Genomic DNA, 26,619 nt, shown 5'->3' with positions numbered 1-26,619 from the left:
CGCACTGTTGGTAGGCTTCAATCCTCAGGTTCATTCCCTGTCATCTCCATTTCAAAGAATTCCAGGCAGGCCCATAGCCATGAGGAGCAGTTGGCAAGGCCGTGGATACCTGGGTAGCCCAAAGTCTTGCCCTGCCAGTTTATCTCCTCAAAGCAGGAACACTTGATCTTGCTGATCTGCACTGGTCTGTCTGTATGCATGTTCCTTCCCTGGAGACTTGGACTGGCCAGCCTTTCAAATAAGGGACTGTCCTGTGGAAATCAGAACTCATTTTTCTTTGCTAAATGTGAACAAATGTCAAATACCATCGTCCCTCCATATCCTATGATACTTTATTCACAGATTCAAGCACCCATTGGCTTGAAAATATTAAAATATATATACAAATTCTAAAAAGTAAATCTTGATTTTCCCATTTTATATAAAGGACACCACTTTACTATCCATTGCATTTAATGAGACTTGAACATCCACAGATTTTGGTATCCACAAGTCCTGGCCAAACCCCAGCAAATACCAAGGGCCCACTGTATCAACTAGTAGGGGTTTGAAGTTTGGATTAGGACTCCAGGAGACCAGGGTTTGAATACCTTCTCAGCCATGGAAATGCCATGAATAAATCTTGCAAAGAAAACTCTAGGATAGGATCACCATAAGTCAGTTAAGACACACAGCAGTGGTGACAACTGGTGATGGTACTAAGGTGAGAGGATCTTTGCAGCAGCTCAGACCTGTTTGTTTCAGAAACACAAGCACTGACATATTACAAGGCCTAGCTCACTTTACCCATTTGAGTAGGAAGAGAGCAGCAGGGGGAAATCTTTGTACAGTGGCTTGCCTTAGATGTTTAAATAAGGCAATGCAGACAGAGAATGCAGCAACTGTGAATTCATTAGCATGAGGTAGCTCCAATCTTGCCTAATTTATCCCATGTACAGCTCCTGAAAGCCCTTGAAGCAGAAAGGAGGAGGTGGAGGTTACATGCTATGCTCTCTTGGGAAAACAGACAGTGCTGTGGAATTCACATGAGGTGAATTGGAAATTAACTACAAAGGCAGTTAAGAAAGGAATGCCACAAAAGCAAACCTCTCACCCTGAAAAGCATGTATTTCCTTGGGGAGCTAGTGGTGGGACAGTGGTGTTTAAGCAGTTGAAGAGTCCTGGTCCCAAAGGAAATTTTAATGAGAAGAGATGAGCAATGGGTTACTGCTCAGATCAGTAATTTATTTCCATCCTTGGGTCAGAGCTAAAGCATTATGGGAAATGTATGATAGCTATTGACAAAAAAGCAGCCCCGACTTGCTTTCGCTTCCCTTCATACTAGAAATATGTTGTTGTTGTTTTTTTAAAAAAAGATCTTGTGATATCATAATCTTTCCATTCCAATTTCCCCTGTACCTGCAAACAGCATCCAACAAAAGAGGACAGGCATAAACAGATTTGTGCCTCATGCTTGCAAAAGACAACAATTTCTTCCTATAGACTTTTTCATACAAGGAGAGGAGAGACAGCTTGCTTGTTTTACTGGCAGCCAGATGTTTTCCCTTACGTTCATATTTGCCCATAAAGAACTACTATGCTGCTGCAGACATAAACTACAGACAGTCCTAGAAGATTTTAGATGTCTGATTTTTAAGATTAGATTATCAAAACTGCATTCCTTCTGTGTATGTCCCTGTCATGGTGTATATATTAATTGTTAATTCTTTATCTTTTATTGTAGAAAATCATTTTTAGAAGGCTAGTACTACTGCGTAGAATTTGAAGATTATACACACACACACACACACACACAGATTCACAATATTAAACCTAATTGACTGGCAGCCAGAAGACATTGTGGTCCAAAGCCAGGAACACTGTGAGGGAAGAATGTAAAATCACACTATCTGCAGCCAAAAAAGAAAGAAATGCTTCACTGGATGAAAATCTGCGAGGAATTAAGGACAGCTGACAAGGGAACAAAAATAGGGTCAGAACCCTGAATGCAACTGTTCAATGACTTGTGTGCAGGGACAGAGAGAACTACTATAACAAGAAAAACAGAAAATATAGATGATGACAAAAAAGGAAGAACAAAAGACTTCTTCCACAAGATCTGAAAAATCAAAGGGAAATTTAAATCAAAAGTGGGGTTGTTCTACAACCTGCATGATAAAGAAGAAAGAAAAAGACATCGGAAATAATACACCGAGAACTATATAAAAGAGATGAAAGGATGGCAGGTTCATTCAAGGAAGAATCATCTGAGCATGAACCCAACATTTTTGAAAGTGATGTGGAAGCTCCACTCAAAGTGCTTGGGAAAAATATATCACCTCAAACAGATGGCGTATCAATAGAGCTGTTTCAAGCCATAGAGATGGAATCCACCCAAATTCTAACTAAAATCTGTCAACAAATAACAAAACAATGGCTCACAGAATAGAATTGCTTTTTCATGACCTACATGATCATGTTTTTCACCATCTACATACTGAAAGGCTTTGCTATAATTATAAAACACAGGCTAATTTCCCCCCCTCAAATTTTTTGGTGCACTCCATTATCCAAAGTATGGCCTGAAATAGATGGGCCAAATAGAGTAGCTTTTGGCCACTTCAGGGGCATGGTGTTTACCTGGCACATGCCTCCGAAATGGCCTGAAGCCACTCCAAGGCTGCCTAAGGCGACCTGAAGCTGTTGGCAAAAGGAGTGGTAAAAAACTGCTCCTGCTGGCGGCCTGTTTGGGTCTGTGGCAGCAGCCTGCCTCAGGAGCAGTCTGTTCAGTTGCCACGGTCCTGGGCTGATCAGGCCTTGTTTGAGGCTGGAGCAGCCAAAGGCAGCTACTAGCTGCTAGTCCACTTCACCCCTAAGTTTGTAATATGACCCCAGTGCCTCTTCCTTTCCTGAACCGAGCTTAGATATTTGGGATTTCTCATCCCATATATGGTAAAAGTTATTATTATACAATTTTGAGCATCACTTTGTTTTCATGGTATATTAATGCAATAGTCCTGTAGTTATTGCAATCCTTGGTGTTTCTCTTTCTTGGAGAATGGAATGAATACTGAGTTTTTTCAATCTGGGGGGCAATTTTCTACTCCTAGGATCCTCCAGGAGTCATACAGACAGCCAAAATTACCACCTCCCCCAAAAGTGGATGGAAGCCCAGTTCTATTTTTTTAAAACTGGACAATTTTTTAAAAACGCTAAACCATGTATGTGGATGGGGTATGTGTGCAATCTATTTAAATATGTATTGTCAGTTCTGGGGACTACTGGGTTTGCAGGAGTGGCAATTTACATTCTTTTATTCAGTTAGAGAAAAAGCTGGTCTAGAAGTATGGAAGGTCGTAAGGCAATAAAAACAGTCAGGGAACAAATTCTGCCAAGAAAACCATATTAATAGGTTCACATCAGAGTTGTCATAAGTCAGAAATGATTAGAAGCTACACAACAACAAAAGACCCAGGCAGATGGTATAACCAGCACTACTACGGCCAGACAATGACACTCAGGCATTATTTTTTATCAGGTTCAGATAACTATGCCATATGGGGTATTTAGTAAGCTGTGTTACCATTTGTCTAAGCATAGCTCAGTAAACTAAGTTGGCAGATTCCAGAAGTTGTAAAACTTACTTTTTGGACTATAATCCCTTATATATCCCAATTAACCCTGCCAGCAAGGGCACTAGGAACCTTCTAAGCTCTTCTGTGTTCCACATCCACCTCTATTCTTGTACGTATAAATATGTTTGATAAAGATAAATACAAGTAGCAGAAATTCCTTCCTGCCCTGCCACAGAAATTAAATTATGGAAAATAAGATTCACTTGCTAAAACTACTGCATTCAAGACAGCACTACCAGAAAAATGCTGGCAGCTTCATCTGCCTGTTGTGGGATATCCAGCCATCACCCTTTTTTATTTTGTGTATAACAACCTGTACAGAGGCACAGATTCATTTTGCAAGGATGTTAAGAGATTGCAAGAGCACAAACACAGCAGCATTGTGTGAAAACTCCATGCTCAAAACTGCATGGGTAAAATGATTACTTTGCAAGTGGCTATTGAAGGGCAATAAACAGTGCTTGGTAGACAGAAACCAAATTGCTGGAAGACATCAGGGAAATCTTTTCTCCAAACATGACAGATATAAGGCTGTAATCCTATAACCGCTTATCTGGGACTAAGCTCCTTTGAACTTGATGGACTTATGTTTGAGGAAATGTGTCTAGGATTGCACTGGAAGAAGCTGACAAAAGACAAATTACTTTGAGCTATCATTTAATGGAAGTGCTTGTGCATGTTTGTATGGAAGGTGGAGGTTGTGCTTGGCTTCTATCCATGCACCTGAACATCACCTTCAATTAGCAGTGCCAGCAGGTTTCTTTCGCACAAAACGAAAATGGAAGTGTTAAATTAGCTACTCCTAATTAGCCAAAGTGATATATATTTTTTTGCATCAAAGGCAATTTGCAGTATGCTGGTGGTAGCAGCACTTACTAATAAAGGGTTCATTTGTAGGGGATGTGAGCCCTGAGGTACACACATGATAGGCAGGATGGATCTGAATAAACTATAGAGGCCAGAATGTCTTCACAGTAGGACTGGCACTTCATTACCTGTTCCTGTTCCTGTTCTTAAGACAGCAGCCTGATACAGAGACTTTCAGCAAGGTGACATTTCCCCACCACTTCTTTTTCTACTCGTATGTCAGCAAGGCTATGCCTGCTATATTGCTCCATGTCAGCCTGCTATTGAAAGAAGATGAGCAGAACCATTGAACAAGGTGTTAGGTTTGTGAATAATTCCATTGCCACTCCTCACCTCCCACAAAACCAGGTATTTCTGCACAAACCTGAATGCAATCCCCATATTATGTTCATATTGTTATATTAATAATTTTATTTAAAAAGAGCATTATTTGGACAGATCTCTGAAGCCAATAAAAGGTTGTGTGGGTTTGTTCAAAGGGTCAGTGGGTTGTAGTGTTTCAGAGAACCTTGTAGCTAGTGAAGGAAATGTGGGATAAACACAAGGATGTAGCTAAGGGAGGGAGCAAAAGGAAATGTGAGCACAACTAATGTCAATTCTAGATGTGAATCATTTTTAATGTCTCACTCTCTGCAATGCTAGAAATATGGGAAGTCAAGAAAAATTATATTTGCAGAGGCAGAATTATTTGTGAGGGAGGCAATTTGGTCATTCCTGTGGCTAACTGCTGCTGCTGGGTTCATTTGAGAAGACGTGTTTTAATCCATGAAGGGTCATAGTAAATAAATAAATGGCTTATTCTTAAACGTGCCACAACACTTGCTTCCCCCCCTGAGTTCCCTTTTAAAAATACTGAAACAGAATATAACACAGCCAACGCTGGTAAAAATTACTATCATTTTGCTATAGATATCACAGAGCTAGAATAGTGAGAGAATCATATGATCTCCTCAAATGTGCAGTGGGGACAGGCTGGCGAGTAGGCCTAAACCCGGTTCAGTCCCTGCTGCACATTGGAGGAGCTACCCCTGGTCTCAGGACCTAAAGAGGCCATTCCAAAGCTAAGAGGATGTCAAGATGTATGCCTAATTTTTATAGCCTTCCTCTGGTACCTTCCAGTGACAAGCTATTTAGAGACACCATCCTTAACCAATTGTCAAATTTGCCCAAATACAGTATAGTGTAGGGAAAAAAGAGAGAATTCCTACCCAGTCCTAAAGCAATCAGCTAGGCTCAAACTGCAGAGGGCAGGAGGGTGGGTCATGAAGCAAAGATGCTGGTCTCTCTTCCTGGATGTCCTCAAAGCCCCCAACCCCCAGTGTGTGAGTCCAGCAATGTACAAAGGGTGAGATCCTACCTCACCTACTTAGTTATGAATCTGTAACTAGGTAACACCTCCTGGTCTGACCCCCCAAACCTACCTTAACAGCCAACAGCCACAGCAAATGATGGGAGGGTTTGTTCTGGAGGTGATCAGGACACAGCAGGATGACATTTCCAGCCTCCTGCCACCAACAAGGCTGTGACAATCAGAAGCAAGGCACATGTCAACATTCTTTTTGCAGTCTTGTTCACTAATGGGAGGAGGCTGGAAGTGTCATCCTGCTGCACCTCAACTGCCAGCAGAAGAGACCTTCGTTGCTTGATATAACCACTGGCTGTTAAGGTAGGTTGGGAGAGGTATTTATGATTGTGGCAATAGTGCCACAATCATGCATATAAAGTATTAGTGAATACAGAGCAGATAGGGACACATAAGTCTAAGTTATAAATCTGTGTAGAAGGCCACATCTTTTTCATGCCTGCTCCATTTCATCATTCTAGACAAGTTGTGGTTAGTTTAGCATCACCGCCTCCTCTTTCTTGTGGGAATAAAAGGAGGAGGAAATTTGAATTCCTGAAATTGTGTTGTCATATGGAATCTGTTCTCAGACTGAGAAGACGTGACTACCTGTTAAACCAAAGCCTGTTGGACAACATATGAAACCAAGTGGCATTTCAAATGCAGTCATTTGGCATGAGAGCTGACTGTTCAAAGTAAGAAAGGTTAAAAAAACACCACCCAACCCAAACTTTCCTGAACATATACAAGCTCTTGAGCATGCCTGGGAGAGCTCTTCCTAGTCTGACTAATGTGAGCAACAGAGGAACAAGGTTATTCTTACACCTGAATAATCCATACAGGAGGACAAGATGCTATTTACCTCTGTTGCTATGGGAACACAACATCAGTTAATATTTTCATCCAATTCTGGGCCCCTCCTGTTCTTTGCATATGCCATACTGTAGACTACAATACAACTCATTGTTAGTTATCCAATACACTGACACACTACTGCTCTACCATTTTTAAAAATTATTTTAAATTTGTTCCTCCACTTTTTCTCCTGATGAGGAACCATTAGATGCATATAACACAATGGAGAACCTGCAGTCCATCATAATACGGGGGGGGGGGGGGGGGGGGACGACAACTTTTTCTAACCTGATGCTCCCCAGATGCATTAGGCTACAACACCCACATGTTAGATGAAAGCAACACATCTAGAGGCAAACAGACTGGGGAAGGTTGGAGAAACACACTTGAACCTTTTGTGGCTCCCATAAACAGCATATGTAGTTCTTATTCACCTACAGAAGACTGCAGGCATTTGCTATCCATAGTTCTTTGCTATTCTTACCCCCTCAGCCCTCCCTTTTATCTGTTTTCTTTCCTATTTAGGGTCAGCCCAAAGCATACTCCTGCCTGAGGCAAACAAACAAATGGTAGTTTCCATCCAACCCAGTCAAGGTGCACACTACTCAATGCTAGCTAAATTATTGTGGCACAGGAAATGACGACAACAACCCACAAGTCCCTCTCCCTATCCCTGGCACAATCAACCACAGTCATAACAAAGTAAATTGTTAACAATTTGTCATATTTCCATGGCATCCAGAAATTGGCTGCTTGTGACTAACACCTCATTCTGTTTAATAGGAGGGCTGGTGCTGTTTCCAGTTTGAAATATTCCAGTTCGTGTCCCTTGCAAAAGAGATTTATGTCTCCTGCAAGGTGGCAGCAACAGCGATGACACTCTGTTGATTAAATAACAACAACCAGAAGCTACAAAATGGCAAAAACAATCTTTCTTTCTTTTTTTTCTCTTTCCTCTCTTCAGCCCATGAAAATGAAGCACCTTCATTTTCCTCTCATATTACCAGATGTGTCTCATTGACACATTCTCCCCAGAGAGACTCTCTCAGTGGCACCTGGCAGGTCTCTGCTCTCAGAGCAAAATTTGTGAGGAGTCAAGCTATGTGTTGAAGGCAAAACTGAACGGTGCAAAACCCCACACAGCATCCACCCCTTCCACACACATACACCTCCTGCCATCCATCCCCCGCAAGGCAACCGTAAAGAGACATCTGCAGGTTCATTAGCCAAACCAAATATTTGGCAGTGCTCTCCTAGGAGCAGAAGGGCTGCCTTAGGGAAGGAGGAGCTTCTCCAGGCTATTCAGAATAGTATTCTCCCTTCTCACAGGTCACTGGCACTGAACACCAACTAAACTGCTTCACTGCTCTTCTAACTGTAAAGGGAAGGGCCATGGGGAAGGAAACCTGGCCTTGGCAGCAGACACGCAGGGATTGATGGTGGAAGAATAATTCACTCATTTTCATCTAAGCTTGCAAACATTTGAATATTAAGTCACTTATGAAGCCATACACTTTTATAGTTTTGTTTGGCACCAAGCACACATCAGATTTGGTACTTCTGTACTTCTACCAAGGAAGGTAGCAGCAAAATAAACAAGTGAATCTATAGACACAGAGAGACTGATATAGAAAAAAGAACTCCTTCAAGTATTTGGGGCCCATTGATACCCTTGACAGGCAGCATACCTGGCTCAGATTTTAACTACATGTCTTTGCACAAAGGGAGAGGTTCTTGGTCTTCTCATAGGTCAGGAGTCAGTGTGTGGAAAATAGTTCTATCATTTGTTCACTACTAGCAGAAAGAAAACAACAGCCTCTAAAGCTGGAGAAAAGTGTCCCTGCACCCCTGCCAAGCTGAACAGTTCTGTAGGGCAAAGGAGACGGGTGTCCTATCCGCTTCACAGACCACACAGTGAATGCTTCTGCACCCCTGTTCTACTATAATGCCTGTTATGTTGGTCCTTCTGACCAGCACTTAATAACCACCCTTCTGCGCAACGCAACTGGGGCAGCTTACAATATTAAAATATACATTACATATCCCCCTACAACACCCATGACTCCTTGAACGCTTTCATCAGCGCTGTTTACGCACAATTCTAAATATACACTGGACTGACTATGTGACAAATGTTGCTGTCCTTGAGCAAGCAGGGATCACCAGCATTGAGGCCATGCTATTGAGGACACAGCTGCGCTGGGCAGGACACATTTCTAGGATGAAGGACCATTGCCTCCCAAAAATAGTACTCTACACCCCAAAGAAGAGATACAAGGACTCCCTGAAACAACATCTCAGGCTTGGCCAAATTGATCACCAACAATGGTCCGCCCTGGCCTCTCATCGGGAAGCATGGAGACGCACTACCCATGATGCTGCAGCCTTTTTCGAAAGCTCACGGCGAACGAGTCTCAAAGAGAAACGACAACGCAGAAAGAACCACAACCCGGAAACATCACCCAAGGAGACTTTCCACTGTGCTTTCTGCAACCGGACCTGTTTGTCCCAGATTGGCCTTTTTAGGCACCAACGTGCTTGTACAAAGCGCGGGATGAGTCCTTCCTGAATCTTCGTTGGCAAAGCAAAGCCAGAGAGAGACATATCCCCCAATCCCTCCCCCCTTAAAATGCAATTAAACACTTAGAAAAGGTTTTTTTTTGGGGGGGGGGGATCACAATTCTCAGAACACCCTAGCAGCTAGCCCACATGGCCACTTGTAGTCCAGCCGGTTACAGTTCTGAAAAGTAACTCTTCCAAACTCTGCTCCTGACTGAAAAGTGTAGTCCCATATCAGTGCCATATTTCCTGGTTTTGCTCAATTTTTGAATCAGTCTCCTCTAGCTCTGCCTTTTGAAACACAGTTTTGATCTGCAGCTATTAGCCAGCAGAGCTTTTCTTCACCTTGAGCTGACAAATGTTTTCATCTGCTAATTACTGCAGATGGTGCGGTGCTGTTAAAGCAGCAAGGCCAGGAATCCCTGTGGCCTTCAGAAGAGAGACTCTTGAGAGCAGAAGTTAGGAACAGAGGACACTGCCCTGTTCCATGTTAGGCTGTTGCTCCATCTAGCTTTCCGGGGAAACACACACACACACACACACACACACACACACACACACACACACTCACACACTGTTGTCTGATTTCAGAAGCTAAGCAGGACTGGGCTTGATTTTACTTGGGTGACTGACTGACTGACTGATACACACACACACACACACACACACACACACACACACACACACACAGCCCAGGAACGCCAAGGTTCTCCTGGTATGGCTAAGAAATGCTCAAGAAGAAAACCTGAAAAGCTGCTGACAATCAGAGCAGACAGTACTGAGCTATGGGCTGACTCAGTACAAAGAATACAAACTCAACATCCCATACAATTTGGTTTCAGAGAATGTCGTTTTTCTGCTATTACTAGTAGTGAAGAAACAATGGTCTTAGTGAACATGGTTAGGAAATGGGAGAGGCTGTCACACAAACACCCTCCAGTGATCCTTCGATCTCAGTGAACCAACACATGCTTCTATCCCTATGAGATGAAATGTGTGAATCTGTATGCAAGAGCTGGGAGGGATATGTGCATGTATGCATGTGTGTGAACACCAACTGCAATCCTCAATGCCCAAAGGGTTGTATATTCCTTTGGTCAAGATATGTACAGTCAGTGTACCCATTGCTACAGGACTGATAGGATACTTCTACTACTACAAGTGCATAATGATTTTATATCAGTTCAGCTGCCATGCTTTCTCCCAAGAAATCCAGGGAAATGTAGTTTGGCAAGAATGTGTAGAGCTCTCTTAGAAAATTTAACACCTACACACCCTTAAGATTTATAGTTTCCAAGGGGCAGAAGAAAGGTCTTTTCTCCAGGGCTGCATCTGCACTGCAGAAATAATGCAATTTAACTTCACTTTAACTGCTATGGCTCAATGCTATGGAATCCAGGAATATGTAGTTTTGCTAGCTATTTAGCCTTCAGAGACCTCTGGTGACTCTACAAACTACAAATCCCAGGATTTCATAGCATGGAACCATGGCAGTTAAAGTGGTGTCAAACTGCTCTGTTCTCTAGATGGGTCCATAATAGGATTACAGATGTTAGCTAAACAGCTCCTGTTGTGAAAATGAATGGCTTGCTAAGAGCTCAAGTTGGTTTCATCCGTGGAATCAATGACAAATGTCACCGATAGCTGGGAATCTCTCTTCACCTTATCCCCTTTCATGTAATGGGAGCAGGACAAAGAAACAGCTTAGAGATGATCTGCAGTGTGAATTTGGACAGAATAAGACACACGGGAGATAGATACAGTGTGAACTGTAGGTTAGCTAAAGCATCCTTGGGGTGCAGTTGGTCTCACAGGGGACCTGATACAGGATTACCAGCTATGCTGTCTTGTTGAAGGAGTATTTGCCTCCTCTGTGCTGTATTGTCAATGGGCACATAAAGCAAATATTGACAACACAGTTCTCTAGTGCTTTTGGATCCAAAGAATACAAAACTAGGCAGGGATGCTTCCATATCTCCTGCTGCTCTGGGAAATATAAACAATTCTTTGCAAACATAACAGCTTGAGCACTGAGCAAACTATTCTTTTCTTAGACATGTTGGAAGAAAAGGAAGGAAGATAAATAACAGGACAGGGTAGCAGCTAAAGAAAGACTGCTAATACTTGATGTAAGATGGGATAGGCATTTTCTAGGACACTGGGGGAATTACATTGCCCTCCATGGGCCTAGAGAAATGAATCCCCATTGGCACACCGCAGTGTCCTCTGCCTCAATGGTGTGTGTGTGTGGGGAGGGGGAATACTATATGCCCCTAAATCCGGCATTTTATCAAATTTCTAGGTATTTTTATATGACTCCCCCAGATATTTAGGTCTGGGGAATGTTCATTGTATCCCAGGAAGAAATGAGCCTGTTCTAGATAGTTCCTGTTTTTTCAAAAAAAATTAAAAAAAAAAATGAAGACCTGTAGAGGCAGAAGATAGAAAAAGAAAACCTATAGGGATATATGACAGGAGGGATCAAAATGTCTCCAAGATTGGCAAATGGATAAGATAAGCCCTCTCCCCAATACTTATTGGCCATATTAGAGTAAATAATTTCCAGAAAACATCCCCTTTCAATTTTGAGGGATGGGGATGGGGACCCTGGGAGTCATAAAAACATCTGTGGGGCAAATAGATCCTATGGAGCACAATTTGATATTCCCTGGTTTAACAGCTACTTCTATGCTGATAAATGCTTAGCTTGCAAAAGGGAAAATTGTTCAAAGCTTCGAACATATATGTATTTAAAGTGTTAAGCAAATTCTTTCCAAATGCTGACCTATAAATTACTGTTTCTTTGGGTGGTCAGACTGATGATGCGATTCTATTTTGGTATGTCTGGGTATATTTAGACTTGCTGGCAGAACATCCAGTATTTACATATGGTAGGCCATGCTGCACCATGGGTAGTCCCACAAAACCACAAGTGCATCAGCCACACAGCCTCAAGAAATTCACATATTTTTACCAGAATTTCCAAATGTATACCTCACAAAGAGCCAGCATGGTGTCTTAGTTGGGACGTTAGACTGCGATTCTGGAGACTCTGAAGATCAGGGTTAGGGTTAGGGCTCAGCTATAAAACTCACTGGGTGATCTTGGGTGAGTCACACACTCTTAGCCAGAAAAGTGCATGATAAGGCTGCCTTAGAATTGCCGTAAACTGGAAACAACTGGAAGGCATACAACAACAACAACAAAGTACATCACAAAGAGAAAATCATTCCATATGAAACCCTGGATGAAATGACAGAAATCCAAAAGACACACTCAATATATATACTGTACAATCACCTCATTATTTCTCTTAAAAGGAACCCATAAAGCTGTGAAGCTTTTAGATGAGAAATCAAGGTTTATGTGGAAATGGAAGCAGACCATCAATTGATGAGTGTCACTCAAAAGAAGTGAACTATCTGAAAACAAATAACGTGTCTAACTTTGGAGACATTACTTGGGAACCATGGGACCTCATGATCTTAGCATCTCAAGCTGATTTCAAGGTGTTTGTGTAGTTCTTCATCTTTTGTGCACTCTTCCAATGACTGTAAATGAAGAGGAGAGATCTTTCAGCATTTTTGCTCATGTCAGAACTAGCCTCAGTTCAACAATGTGTCAAGAATACTTCAATGATTTAGGAATGCTGGCCACTGAATCTAAATTTGTAGGATTTTTTAATACACTCTTATGAAGTAATAGTTCAGGATAGGATGCACACAACTGCCTCAATGGTACCATTGTACTTCATTACATGTGCAACAATCAGGTATGCATTTTATTACAAAGCAACAAAAGGCAGAGTCTATACAATATTTGATAAAGTAAATGAATACATATTTCACGCTGACAGATGCACAGCTGGAGAAAGCAGAATGCTTAAACCACACAACATGCTGAAAAAAAAATCTGGAAACATACCACTTCAAATACTTTCATAGCTATAAAATTTCTAAAACTCTTCCTGTATATGCCACAAAAATAGAAACATATGCCCCCATAGGGTTCAACAAATTCACAAATGCATCACAAAAGCTTGAAAAGTTGGCTATCGTCAACGTTAGAACTTTGTTTGACAATCCTTAATTATATATATATATATATATATATATATATATATATATAGGGAAGATACCTACTTACAACAGTTGTAATGATAGCAGCGATCATCATCCAATACAGAGTTTGGGCCAGCCCTACCATTAGGAAGAACGAGGTAGCCATTTCAGGTAGCAGAGATCTAGTGGGAAGACGACTAGAAATGTGAAGAATATTAGTGTTCGGAAGCTGCAGCTAGTGCAAAAGGCAGCAGCCAGGCTGGTGTCAGGTGTGCTTTTAGAGACCATTTAACACTGGTCTTGCACCAATTACACTGGCTTTCTAATTTGCTTCTGAGATCAAGGTGCTGGTGTTAACCTACAGAGCCCTAAATGATTTGGGCCCAAGATATCTGAAACACGGCCTCTCTCTTATGAGCAGGCCAGAAATTGGAGCTCTTCAGAGGAGACCCTGTTGTGTGTCCCAATATCTCTTGCGGTTAAGTTGGTGGGTACATGTAACAGGGCTTTCTCTGTAGTAGCATCTTGACTGTGGCACTCCCTACCCAAATAAGTTAGGCTGGCACCATCTCTTTCAAGCTTCTGGTGAGTATCCAAAACAGTGCTGCTCTGCGTGGCATTCGTTGTTTGAAATTGCTGTTTTTTACACTGCTTCTAATTTTTAAAGAGTATTTTAATGTTTTTAAAATGTTTGTATTTTTTTATTGTTTTAATTTATCTTTATTTGTTCTTCACCTCAGGAGCCCTTGTGGGCTGGGAGGCAATAGACAAATAAATAATATATAATATAATAAAATATAATAAAAAGTTTATTTCTATCCTGCTTTTCCAACTTTTGATCAAAGCGGCGTACAGATTTAGATAAAAAATACATCAAGATAAAACAATTAAAACAGCATTTAAAAACAATCACAATAACAACAACAGGGCCAGCTGAGTGGGAGAATCCATAAACATTGCAAGGTCATCAACAGAGGGGGTAAAATATAAAATGACATCTCATGGGGGGAAGGCTTGGGAGAAGAAAAAGGTCTTAAGATTCTTCTTGAAAAGATCTAAAGATGTGGTGGAACGGAGCTCGTCTGGGAAATTGTTCCATATTCTAGGGACCGAGATAGAAAAGGCCCGTTGCGAGGTCCTCACATAACATGTAGTTGGGACCTCCAGCAAGTTCTTCCCTGCTGACTTGAGTGTGCGGGACAGATTATATGGGGATAGGCGGTCCTTCAAGTACCCTGGGCCCAAGCCATTTAGGGCTTTATAGGTCATTACCAACACCTTGTATTGAGCCTGGAAGCAGATAGGCAGCCAATGAAGATCTTTCAAGATAGGTGTTATGTGGTCTGACCTGGAACATCCAGCGACCAGTCTCGCTGCCATATTTTGCACTAACTGTAGCTTCCGGGTTTGGTACAAGGGTTGCCCCATGTAGAACACATTGCAGAAAGCCAATCGAGAGATTACCAAAGCATGTACTACAGTTTCAAGGTCCCTCCGGTCCAGGTAGGGGCCCAGCTGGCGTTTCAGCCGCAGCTGATAACAAGCGCTCCTGACCGCCGCATCCACCTGAGATGACAGCTGGAGTGACGAGTCCAGGAGCACTCCCAAGCTGCGAACCAAGTCCTTCAAGGGGAGCGTGACCCCATTCAGGACAGGATGGCAAATCTCACCACCCGGACCCGGGGAACCTATCACCAGTACTTCCGTTTTCTCTGGATTTTAAATAAACAATTTATTCCCCTCCTCAGCAAGCAAGAGCATCTGAATGCAATCTGACACTTTATGAGAATTTTTGCTCATTTTATAACACCTCCATTTTTGCAGTTCAGGACTTTAAAAAAAAACAAGAAAATTTTATTTGCACGAAAAGACACATACTATTTTGTGCAACATGTAATGTCTTTGTAGAAAGATGTGTTGTGTTTGGACATGATTCTTTGCAAATGTAATGTAAGGATTCTGTGGGAATGAACTAAATGTTCATGTTTACATGTTGAAGAAGGAGATACTGTATATTCCTATGGAAGACACAATATGCTCAGTCCCTCAGCCAGCCCACTATAATGGGATGATATCTCATTACCGGCACCGAAGTGATGTTCAATTATTAGCATGTTTGACTGTCATATGTGAACAGGTGGTGGGTTGTCATTTTGTCTTTTACTTCAAAAGGGCAAACAGCCACACCTGGATCCATATTACCCTTGCCTGCAGATCTGAAAAATCCAGATGAACTACGTCAGTGTGTACCTCACGAATCAGATAGTAAGAAAGAATGAAGGGTGTGTGTGATAAGCCATAGAATTTCTCAAAAAGAGTACGGGCTTCTTTTTCTTTTAACACAGAATGTTTGGGGGGAGTTTGTGTCTGTATAATAGATTGACACAGCTGTGTCAATCCATTATACGGACACAACCTCAGTGAGAAACAAGAGGTTGAAAGGGATGAAATGCAAAGGAGCCAGCATGATTTGTTGCTCTTCTTTTCCAAAATACCTTTCATCAAGAGAAACCCCTGCTTTGCTTGCTCAGTGTGCTACCTTTATCCTATGATCTCCCCTCCCTAATGGGTGAAGAGAGAAGTCTGGCCTTGGAAATCCAATCATGTAAGCGTTCTCCATGAGGCTGTGGCAAGGTCTACAGGTTCCCCATCAAGAAGATGCCAAAGGTAGGATTCCCTGGGCCTTTTTCTTCAGGAATCCGGTATGTATTGGCATGGAGCAGCCCAGAGTATCCTGGTCCTGGAGCTCTCCCAACTCGCCTCCCTTGGCAAGTGGTTAAATACATGTGCATCCCACTGAGCCACCTAGGATATTCATTTGCTCTTTGCTCAAAGGTCAGAATGAGGCACCAAGCCTTGATTATATGGCTGGATGTGCCTTGTTTTGTCCTCAGAGCAAACAGAAGCCCCTTGTCAGAATGGAGAGCTCTGGATCTTCTGGGACAATCCAGAGCAACTGGTGAGGTATTTTAGGCCCCATACAGACAGACCAAAATAAAGCTGCTTCAGGTCACTTTGGAGGTATGCTGTTTCAATGATGCATGCATCCTAAGAGTCCAGAAGCTGCACCAAAGCTGCGCTCCAGTCCTTAGGACTGGATTGTGGCTTTGACGCGGCTTCCAGACTCTTAGGACGCATGCATCACTTAAACAGCATACCTCCAAAGTGACTCGAAGCAGCTTTATTTTGGCCTGTCTTTATGGGGCCTTAGTTAATTTTAAGGTGATTATACTCCAATTCTCGGGCTGAACTGGCCGGTCGGTGTCTGTTCAGTTTGCACTAGAACTGGGGTCTGGGTCATATATTGTTCAGTTGCCCCACTGGTAGGGGGAGACCATTTATTTGGCCTGTGTCTCCCTTCCATCCTGCTGGTACAAGATTTTCAGACTTTTGGATAAGTGGTTTCTCCATCTCCAGATCACCCCACAGATACTGGAAGGATTATGCAGCTTTACTGCTGTCTATGATGCATGCTTCCCTGGAACTAAATCACATTGAATGAAATTGGTCTTACTCAGGACTATGGTGTCAAATGCCAGACTGTTTCATATAATGGAGACAAAATAAAGGGTGTAATTAATCCCAGACTGAGATCCAAATACAGACTTTCAAGAATTAAATACTCAAAAACTTGAGGCTAGATGATCATATATGTTCGGTTTCTTTTCTCCAACATTCATTTTTTTAAAATCATAACTTCTATTCACAGCAAATATAAAGACCTTTGAGAATTTTGGAAAATTCATTAAAAATGAATGGAAATGAACATCTCTCCATGCAAAGCTGCCAAGGGCAGACTCAGCACTAACTAGCCATAGACATAATGCGGTGGGATATAGTGATGTTTATTGATTTTTCAGTAAGAGTTACTCAGCAGAGCTCAGTTTTTTACTAGTGGTTGGTTTCTTTCCCATTTAACCAGCCTCATATAGGCCCCATACAGACAGTCCAAAATAAAGCTGCTTAGATCTGGAGCGTGGCTTTGGTGTGGCTTCCAGACTCTTAGGACACATGCATCATTTAAACAGCATACCTCAAAGTGACCCAAAGCAGCATTATTTTCTCCTGTCTGTATGGGCCCATCGTTTCACAGAAAAGAGATTCTTTTCAAAAGAAAACTGTCATGGAGGAGAAGGTTTTGGAAAAAATTCCCAAGGTGAGGTTTGGGATTCTTGTTTTTACCTGGCCAGTAACTCTATGTGAATGTCTCAACTTCCACTGTACAATCATTTCTGTGAGAGCCAACAGCCTCCTCAACTGCCCACACATTGATTAAAGTCCAGCAAAAGATGCCATGATGGAACTCCCCTTACAGGGCTTTGTCATATCTACAAGTACTGCCAGCCAAGGAAGCTGAAGGTATGGGCAGAGCTTGGAGGAAACAAGTTCAAGTAGTATTGCTAACAGTAACTAGCTACCTTTGGGGGTAACAAGCATGGAGAGACAGCATGGCATAGAGTTTTGTTGTTGGACTCTAGAGAACAGGTTTGATTCCCCGCTTGCACATGGAAACCCACTTGGTGAACTTGGGCAAGTCACAAGCTATCAGCCCCAGAAAACCCTGTGATGGCCTTAGGGTCACTGTAGGTCAGAAAGGACTTGAAGGCACACAATAACAACAAGAGTGTGACAGTGTTCCATTTCAAATGTCAGTTGCTTTATTGATTTAACCAGATAGTTTTAGTTATATTCAGAAGTTACTTTGAAGAGCATTTAACAAGGATTTTTGCCAGGAAGTTTTCAGGTTTTATGCCATTCTCTTATCAATCCAAAGGGGTCACCCGGATTAAAAATAACAGAAAGTAATTTGCCCATAAATAAGGAATTTGAATTTTACTAGTCAGACTGGTAAAATATAGGCAATCTTAATAGGCAAGCAGTTTGTAGCATTGAAGCATCTGCTCTTCCTAACCCTGAACGAAAGTACTCAGCAGTAAACAAAGTGTGTTTATCCATCTGTCTGTCATATTCGCTGACCTAGAGTCAGTCAGTCATTAGCTTCCCATGATTCCATATTGCCTTCAAGAACCACTGCTGGTAGCCTGGTGACCCATGAATGAGGAGCGCTTATGCCCATCTGTCCCTCCATTTGGAAAATTATGGATTTGACTCCCAGCTCTGAACTGTCTCATCAATTCGACTGTGGTGTAGTTTCCACTCAAGACCCTAGTGGTTAATCTAAATGCGGTCTTAATCCTATAAGTACTGCAAAGACTGTCCTCTTTCCAGACACTCTCAAAACCTTAGGAAACACAATGCCCACTTTTACATTCATCTTCCCACTTAGATCACATTAGACACAACTGAAGCCAAGAATACTGATTACCACATCTCTTTCAAGTGCTCTTGCATCTCCTTGCAGCCCAGGGCTGCTGTATTCTTGTTACTTACACCAATACAAATGAGCAATCTAAAGAAAGCAGAGTAGCTTTGTAATTACACTGACATTGATAGAGACAAGAGCCTTGCTCTGTGTGACTCACTCTCATTACACCTGTAATGTCAGGAATCTTCCCCAAAGATTGCACATGATCCTGAACAAATTAGGGCTTTATTTACCTTACAGCATCTTAATGGCAGGGTGGAATCTCAAGTTCTGAATTATTCTTTGATCACACAGCTGCCATTGCTGCAACATGGCGTAAAATATCCGTATTGTTTTAAATGGAAGGCAATGTTAAGAAGTAACTCTGAGTAATTCTTTTTGCTAAGATAGTCCACTCCTGAGAGATGCATTGTGGATTTCTGAAAGACATATTAAAATTTTATAAAAATCCTTTCACTTGAACAAACTTTCTTGCTGGCCCAGCCCAAGGATGTGGGTTGTCTCACTGGAAATCCAGAATTGAAAGAGGGTCTCCAAGCTCACATACTAATGCTAACCAGAGATCTACCAATCAAGGAACTTTGACCAGACAAAGGTATGACTACCTACCTTCTCTGGTACCATCATCTAAGGGGCTAGGTGTCTGACATTTCAGAACTTTAGCTTCCTTCTCAGAGAAAAAACAATCAAACACATTAACAAATGAGTCTTAAAGCCAGAAAAAGTGCCCAAAGTGTTAATTATATCAACAGCCTCTGAAAAGGTTATGCATTGTAAATAATAGGCATTCTGTCTGAAATACAATTTTGTTCTCTATATGTAGTATCATCTGCAGTACATCCTGCAGCTAACACTTTGAAAGTTTACATTTTGTTGAGCGAGTGAGAAAATGATCCATAATCAACCTTTTCCTTTCCGTTTTAAAGACAAAATAACATACAGAATAATGTGTCTCACCAGCCACAGAAAGACTGCCAAGCAATTCAGTTTCATGGTATGAAGAGGAAGTGAAGAAAAAGAATCTGGATAAGTGTGTGCATTTAGATAAAAACAAGTGCCATTAACAATGGCAAAATGCTAAGATAAATGTCTTTTGTGTTCTGAAATATTTGGTAGATTAAGTGAACCACAAAGTAAGAACACAAAAAGTAATGCTGCATTCATAGGCAAGTTGTATAGGCTCAATGGATGACTGATAAAAAATTTGGAGTCAGCAATGGCCTTTATTATTATTATTATTATTATTATTATTATTATTATTATCTTTATTTATAAAGCACCGTAGATGTACACAGCGCTGTACAAAAACCAACTCTAACTCCTTTAGAGTTGCTTCTGACATTCCATGATGGCAAACCACTGTGAGCTACAGAACATGCTCATCAAACAGTTGTTTCTAATCTCACTGCAGTCATGGGTGTACTGGTATAGTACACACATTTCGAAATGCAAGCCTTGTGATGGCAAATCTTAGCACTCAAGAGAGCCAATCTTGGCCTAAGGCTTCCCACTGCCAATCCCTAATACTTTCATAAAATGAGAACAATGGTTGATTTTATCCTGTGATCTTCTGAATGCAAAAAGAAACATGACACTGTGTGCCTGTGTCCACATAATGGAGAATAAAATTGCTTTCTCAGCAAATTGGGAAAGCATGTAGAGGCAGCTCTACTGACCCTATCAGATACAGACCCGAATAGCTTCTTATAACCTAGCAACAATGAGCAGGATCTACAAATGGTTTAACCTAAAACAGAGATTATTATTAATGAACAATCTCCATAATAACTTAAGATGATGATTTCAGAGCTGCTTCTATATTATTATTGGAGGACTTAAGCTATAAGGCTCCTTGGGAAATTAAAAATTCAATTGAAAACTCAAAGGGAGGCAAACGGAAATGTTTTTATTTAGTCAACTTTAATATATTATTTCAAAACAAATGTGGCAATAGGAGGAAGATGATCTCTCGCCTAAAAATGCATTCATCATTTTTCTGAAATTCAGTGGGTCATTTGTAAACCTCTAACCATGATGTGGAAAAGATCAAAGGATTTTTTCTATTTTTATCATCCCTGAAGGCTGTTTCTATTATCTTTTTGTAAATACCGACAGCCAGTGATGTTAGATGCTTATAAGAAGGTGATATGGTTGGACTGCAACTTCCATCAGCCCTAACTGGAACAGCTAATGATGAAGGATGATGACAGGTACAGTCCAGCAACATCTGGAAGGGTAGAAGTCACCAGTCCTTGGTCTACACAGCAAAGTGATAGACTTAAATGCTTTTCTTCCCATAGCCTCATTGGCTAACATTGGCTACCTCTGGTGGGGAACTATGGTAGGTGAAGTTGCAGGAACAATAGGTGCAAGGGTAGATGTGCACAGAAACACACCCAGCACCAAAACTCCTGAAAAATACAAAATATGACATTTGGATACCATTCTTGTGTTAGACTGTCAGTTCTCATTACTATACTACTGAGATCTCATTTCACTCACTGTATTTGAGAAAGGAGGTATAACTACATACTTGCCAACATTTCACAATATTCCTGGATATGGATCATTGAGCAACATCAGAATGTGATCAAGATGGCAAAGGTTTATAATGAGGAAGAACACACAAGCTAAGAGAGCCTGGGACTGTTTGCTTTTGGCTGAACCTACTGGGAAGAGAAAGATTACATTTTCCAATGCAAAGTCAAAGGCTTTCATGGCTGGCATCCATGGTTTTTTGTGGGTTTTTTGGGCTATGTGGGTTTTTCAGGCTATCTTCATATGCCAGCCACAGATGCTGACAAAACGTCAGGAATAAACTCTTCTAGAACATGGCCACATAGCCCGAATAAACCCACAAAAAACGATTCCATTTTCTCCTCTCCCCCAGCTGAGTTAACAAAGTAGAAGATACTTTTGCACTTTGAACTCACTCTGAAAAAACTGAAGTAACCTAAGGAGAAAGGGGAAAAGGCAAGTGGGGTGGGAGGGGGAGAAGAAAAGGGGGGATTTTAAAAGCAGCTGGAAAAGTAGGATGGCAGAGGATTGAATCAAAATGTCCCTGCCAAATTAGGACAGTTTGGAGGACATGCAGTCAACGAAACCACCAGGTAAATGGACTGTGAACTTGAAAGATCCCAATATAGATTAGCTATGCATGGAAAACTATCAGGGAGAAGCTTGTAAAATGCTGGGGTCAGCATGCATCAAATGAGGAGCTCTCAACACCAGAGATGAGAAAAATCCAGGCAGCCTCAAAGTGTAAAACTGCTGGACTGAACTTGGTGGCAGGATACCATCACCCCTAAATCATATTGCAGATTTAAGGCCAACAATGACCAGATGATGCCAGGATCCAGTAGATTTCAACATGCAATATATAACTGCTGGCTCTGACCTAGACCCACCTGAAGTTCTGCTGCTGCAGGTTGTGCTCTCCATTGCACCACAAGTGGCACCCACCCCTAAAAGGAGAAGACACAGAGGCAGCACCTGATCACCAAAAGAAAATAAAAGTGGCTTATCAATTGGCTGGTTACCTGCCTGAGTAACTCCAATACCTCCATTCAGGGAGAAGGAGGAAGAAAATTACTTTATTTATCTATATCTCACTTTTCTCCCAAAATGGAATCCAAGGCGGGTGCATAAAACAGGGGCTTCCGGAGTACCTGGCCATGTGGTGTGGGCAGAGATCACTAGCAAAATTGCCTGTGCTCCAACACGGGCTATTTTTCCAAGCCTCCCTGCTTCTCCTTCAAACACTCAGGAGATAAGGAAGGAGGTCACTCTATGCGGTCTTCAAGTGTCATCACCTTTACCTTTATCTTCACCTTCTGTGCCTTTACCTTCCCGGACTGAACACCATACTGTCCAGTAGAAAATAAGCTATAGCTGTACTTTTTTCCATGGCAGCCAAGTACCACCTCTGTTTGTCTTCCTTCTATGCCACTATCTGTAGAGGAGATGTTCTGTTAGAGATAATTTCCAGCTCTGTAAATTGTGTAGATCAGCTGTAGCTCTTCAGAATAGCAAGGGCCTGCCAGGGCAGCCTAAGGAATGGCTGCTTCCAAGACCTTGCCACCTGGGGAAATTGTCTCATTAAAGCTGGTGACCGAGTCAGAACTGCTCTGACTCTTCAGCCAAAGTTGACTTGCTGAGCATCTCAAAGGCACTTGGAATTTTGAACTTATTTTGGCTATCCTCATTCTTGGCTGCCAGTTTCAACAGGTGTCTGAGCGACAATCTTTCTTTTTAACATGCATATGAAAGGATTCATTTTTTATATGAAGGAAAATCTCTCTCCCTGTCGAGATGAGGTGCATCCTCTGATTTTGCAGATTTCATGGCTTGGCTGGCAGCATTTCTCAATGAGTTCTTAGAACAAAATCCAAAATCCACAAAACAGTGATACCTCTATTGACCGATAGACACAGGCCTACATTTTGTCTCAGGTGTTACTTCTGTTGTCTGTTAAGATGGTCTGGAGGGATCTCAATGCAGGAACAGCCATTCCCCTTCTTAACCATGTAAGGACTAAGGGTAATAAACAGGTAATAACATCTGAATTTCATTGGCAACAGAAAAGTAACTTCCCTTGATATCCAACTGGCCCCTGTCCTGTGCAAAGCCCCTTTCTTAGGCAGAGAACATTGAATTTCTTAGTAAGTCTGTTACATCTGGAAAAACTTTTAGGTGCTGCATAGGTCAATGAGTTCCTGTTGTTCCAGTTTAAAGCCTATCATTACAGATATGTGGCATGATAAATCACTAAAGATGAAAACAATCTCTCTCTCTCTGCTTCAATTCCGGATTAATCATGTTGCATTCTGATTTCACTTTGATTACAGATAATTTAAGAATGTACTCAAGTAATTTGTCTGTGCTTCCCTACTGACTAGTAACTCAGTGCTTGCTAAATCAGCAACCACTTCTGAAAAATATTTATGATTTCTCCAGCAATTAGAAGTGTGGACACTGTAGGAAGCAAGATTTTTTAAAAATTAAATTCCACCAGTTTAACCAAGCAATAGGTGTGAGAATACAGAAGCACATGATTCTTCCAAGAATGATCATCTCTGTTGGTCATGGGTAATACTAGATATCTCTAACAAAAGTGAACCTTCCCCTATAAATAATCCTCTCCTTAGGAGGCTGCTTTGTTAACTGGGATGTATTGAAACTATTTCTCACAATTCTATGTGTTATTGGGAAAAGAACTGTTTACAAGTAACCAGTTATTTGTAACAAAAGCAGAGTCCATATGAGCCAGAACATTCTGGTGGCAGCCCAGCATCAATAGCATGGCTAGGCAAAACCAAGGTTTGTTCTGACCTCAAAATGAGTGACACATGCCAGCGGCGGTGAACAGCTCAGTGAAAGATATTGTAAATAGCTGCACAGCATTGCAACAGAAGGTTCCATTTCTTCTTTAAAGATCTGGCGCAAAAGATTATGTTAACTGTTGTAAGGTGGGGGGGGGGGGGAAGGGTATATCTCACTTTCAGTGCTGAACTGGCTAGACATCATGTGAACGGTTTTCACAAAACCCAGAGACTGGGTGGACAGGGGGGATGCTTTATTTGGCCCATGTGGACAACTCCTACATTTTCCAAAGCTCTGGTTAAACCATATGGAAAGCACTATACTACCTTCATAGATTGCCTGGTTCTATAGAGCTATATAGCTAGATAGGAAAATATTAGTTGTCGGGACTACATAAAAACCAGAAATGAGCATAAGAAACACTCTTAAGCAGACTGCATGGATTAGAGTTAGATGCATATTTCTAAGTATATGACGATCTGCTTCAGCCTCTTCCAGATACTGTAGAGTTAAACAAGTTCAGTCATATAAAAGTGGGTTTAACCCAGATTGTATATACTCCAACATTTCATAGATGACAACTGACACATGTGGTCAAGATGGAAAAAGTTAATAATGAGGAAAAACAGACAAGCCACGAGAGGTTGCAACAGTTTACCTTTGCCTGAAGCTACTGGGAAGGGCACGATTCTGCCCTTTCCTATTTTCTCACACCTGCAGAGTGAATAGACTACAAACTACAGTTGGCCCCTTGTATCCATGATTTCTTTATCCATGGATGCAAGCATCCACAGCTTGAAAATATTGAAAAATAATAAGAAATTTCCAAATCCAAACCTTGATTTTGCCATTTTATATAAAGGATATCATTTTACTATGCCATTGTATTTAATGGGACTTGAGCATCCACAGATTTTGATGGGGGGAGAGCAGTCCTGGAACCAAACCTTCAACACTTACAATATGTTTCTATCTGCAAATTTCACACTGTGCCCACTGAAGCTTATTTCCTGCTTCATCTGCCCCCTCCATTTTTGATCAAGGCTTTCTGGTTTTGTTTAGATTTTTTTTATTAGTATTATTAGTGCTAGAACGGATAGTTTACTGCGTCGGCTACATTTGTTTCAGGCAGAAAAGGAGGAGAACTGAGGAAATGCCTACATGGATGAATGACTGTCCTTTTGTTGTTTTTGCCTTTGTATACCAAGCCCACCTGCAATGCCTGACAGGATTGCCATTTCTACCACATCACATCTAAAACAAGAAAAAAGAGAATTCACTATGTCCATGTCAGTCCACAAATGAAGTGAGCTACCCATCACAAAGGCTGGAGTCACACACCTGATTCAGTAAACACATCATTCTGACCAGATTTTTTACTGTGTTAACATGACTGTGCTAACATGACACAAAGGTGGCTTGCTCCCAAGCAAGCCACCTTTGAAAATTGACAAGGAGGGAGCTTGAATATTGATGTACCTATTGAACCTCTTGTGTAAATGATCTCCAAATCATTATCTCCACTCCCAATTGCAATGATCAGGGTTATTTCAAGTTGCCAAGACCTCTTGAAGCACAATATGGGTCTAAAATTGCTTGGGTAGAGCATTTGCTGGTAGGAAAAAGAATAAGCACACTTCTTCATGCTTACTAACATTTCTCCCTGAAAATACTTCTCTGCATAAAGACAAGCACTTAGAAAAGAATAGTAACCTGGGATTTGGCCAAGAAATACACAATGCCTCTTAGCAGAAATCACCCTCCTCTCCATTGCATTGAGATGCTCCAAACAGAAAGCAGGCTAGATACTTTTAGTTAGGGGTGGATAAAGCCAGTGAAGTGGAAGTCAGAGAGACAAGCATTGTTGTTTTTACTATGAGATCTTAAGGGAAATGCTCTTCCTGCTCTCTGCAGCTATTTTCAAAGTCAAACAAAAAGGAAAATACCATTCCTCAGTTTTTACTATGCACATTTAGATTTCAAATATGACAAGCACCACAGAAATGAGCTGCATATACCGGTAGTTATGGGTTTATTTGTTAAAAGGTATAGTCAATGATTTTATTAAGATTGCGAACTACCATAGGGAAGGGATAGGTATCTGTGAGGAAAAACAGGAGCCAATATCTTCGGACATTTCCACAGGCCACATATCCCACAGCAAACCCAAATACCTCCATTTCCCTCTGCAGTACCTCTGAAAATAAGACAACATTGCACAGACATTACCAATCAAGAACACTCCTTATCACTCTAATGGCCATTCTGCAATCAGCTCAAATAGCTTAATCCAACCTCATCTTTTGGTTGCTGTATTTAAGTGAGGCAACCTTGTTAAAATAGACAGCATCTGGATTACATTGCCTTTAGATTAACTTTTAATGAGAATAAATGCATTGCATTTAAATAATCTAGGAACAAAGAGACGCCATCAAAAGTACTTAATTAAGATTGTGTTTAAGGACACTGCAGGATCACAGCTAATACTCTCACTGTCTCACATGATCAAGCCCTGTATAATTCAATTCCCTGACTAGGAAATGGGGCAAAGTAACCCTTTACTGTTTTATTGGCGTGCTGGGAAAAAACAAAACAGATTAACTAATTCACAGGTTATATTCACTTGGGAGAGGGGATGGGGAAAGCAAATAAATAAATACACAAATAAATAAG

General features: G+C 41.3%; 1 protein-coding gene across 6 annotated transcripts in view; it reads right to left on the bottom strand.

The window, feature by feature from the left end:
* LOC149323228 (phospholipid phosphatase-related protein type 1) overlaps positions 1–26,619 on the bottom strand; it is a 150,033-nt gene that overhangs the window by 70,563 nt on the left and 52,851 nt on the right. The window contains exon 1 of one of the 6 annotated variants that reach the window (XM_089488602.1): positions 18,858–18,876. The exons of the other annotated variants lie outside the window; for them this stretch is intronic. The gene's annotated coding sequence lies outside the window, so the exon portion shown is untranslated. Of the gene's footprint in view, positions 1–18,857; positions 18,877–26,619 lie in introns of those variants that run through there. 6 annotated transcript variants of the gene reach the window in all.

The sequence above is a fragment of the Sceloporus occidentalis genome, unplaced genomic scaffold (genome assembly GCF_023333645.1).
Source record: "Sceloporus occidentalis isolate IW3139 unplaced genomic scaffold, rSceOcc1.0.p SCAF_1, whole genome shotgun sequence".
NCBI classification, from domain to species: domain Eukaryota; kingdom Metazoa; phylum Chordata; class Lepidosauria; order Squamata; family Phrynosomatidae; genus Sceloporus; species Sceloporus occidentalis.
This window is presented reverse-complemented; position numbering and strand designations above follow the sequence as displayed.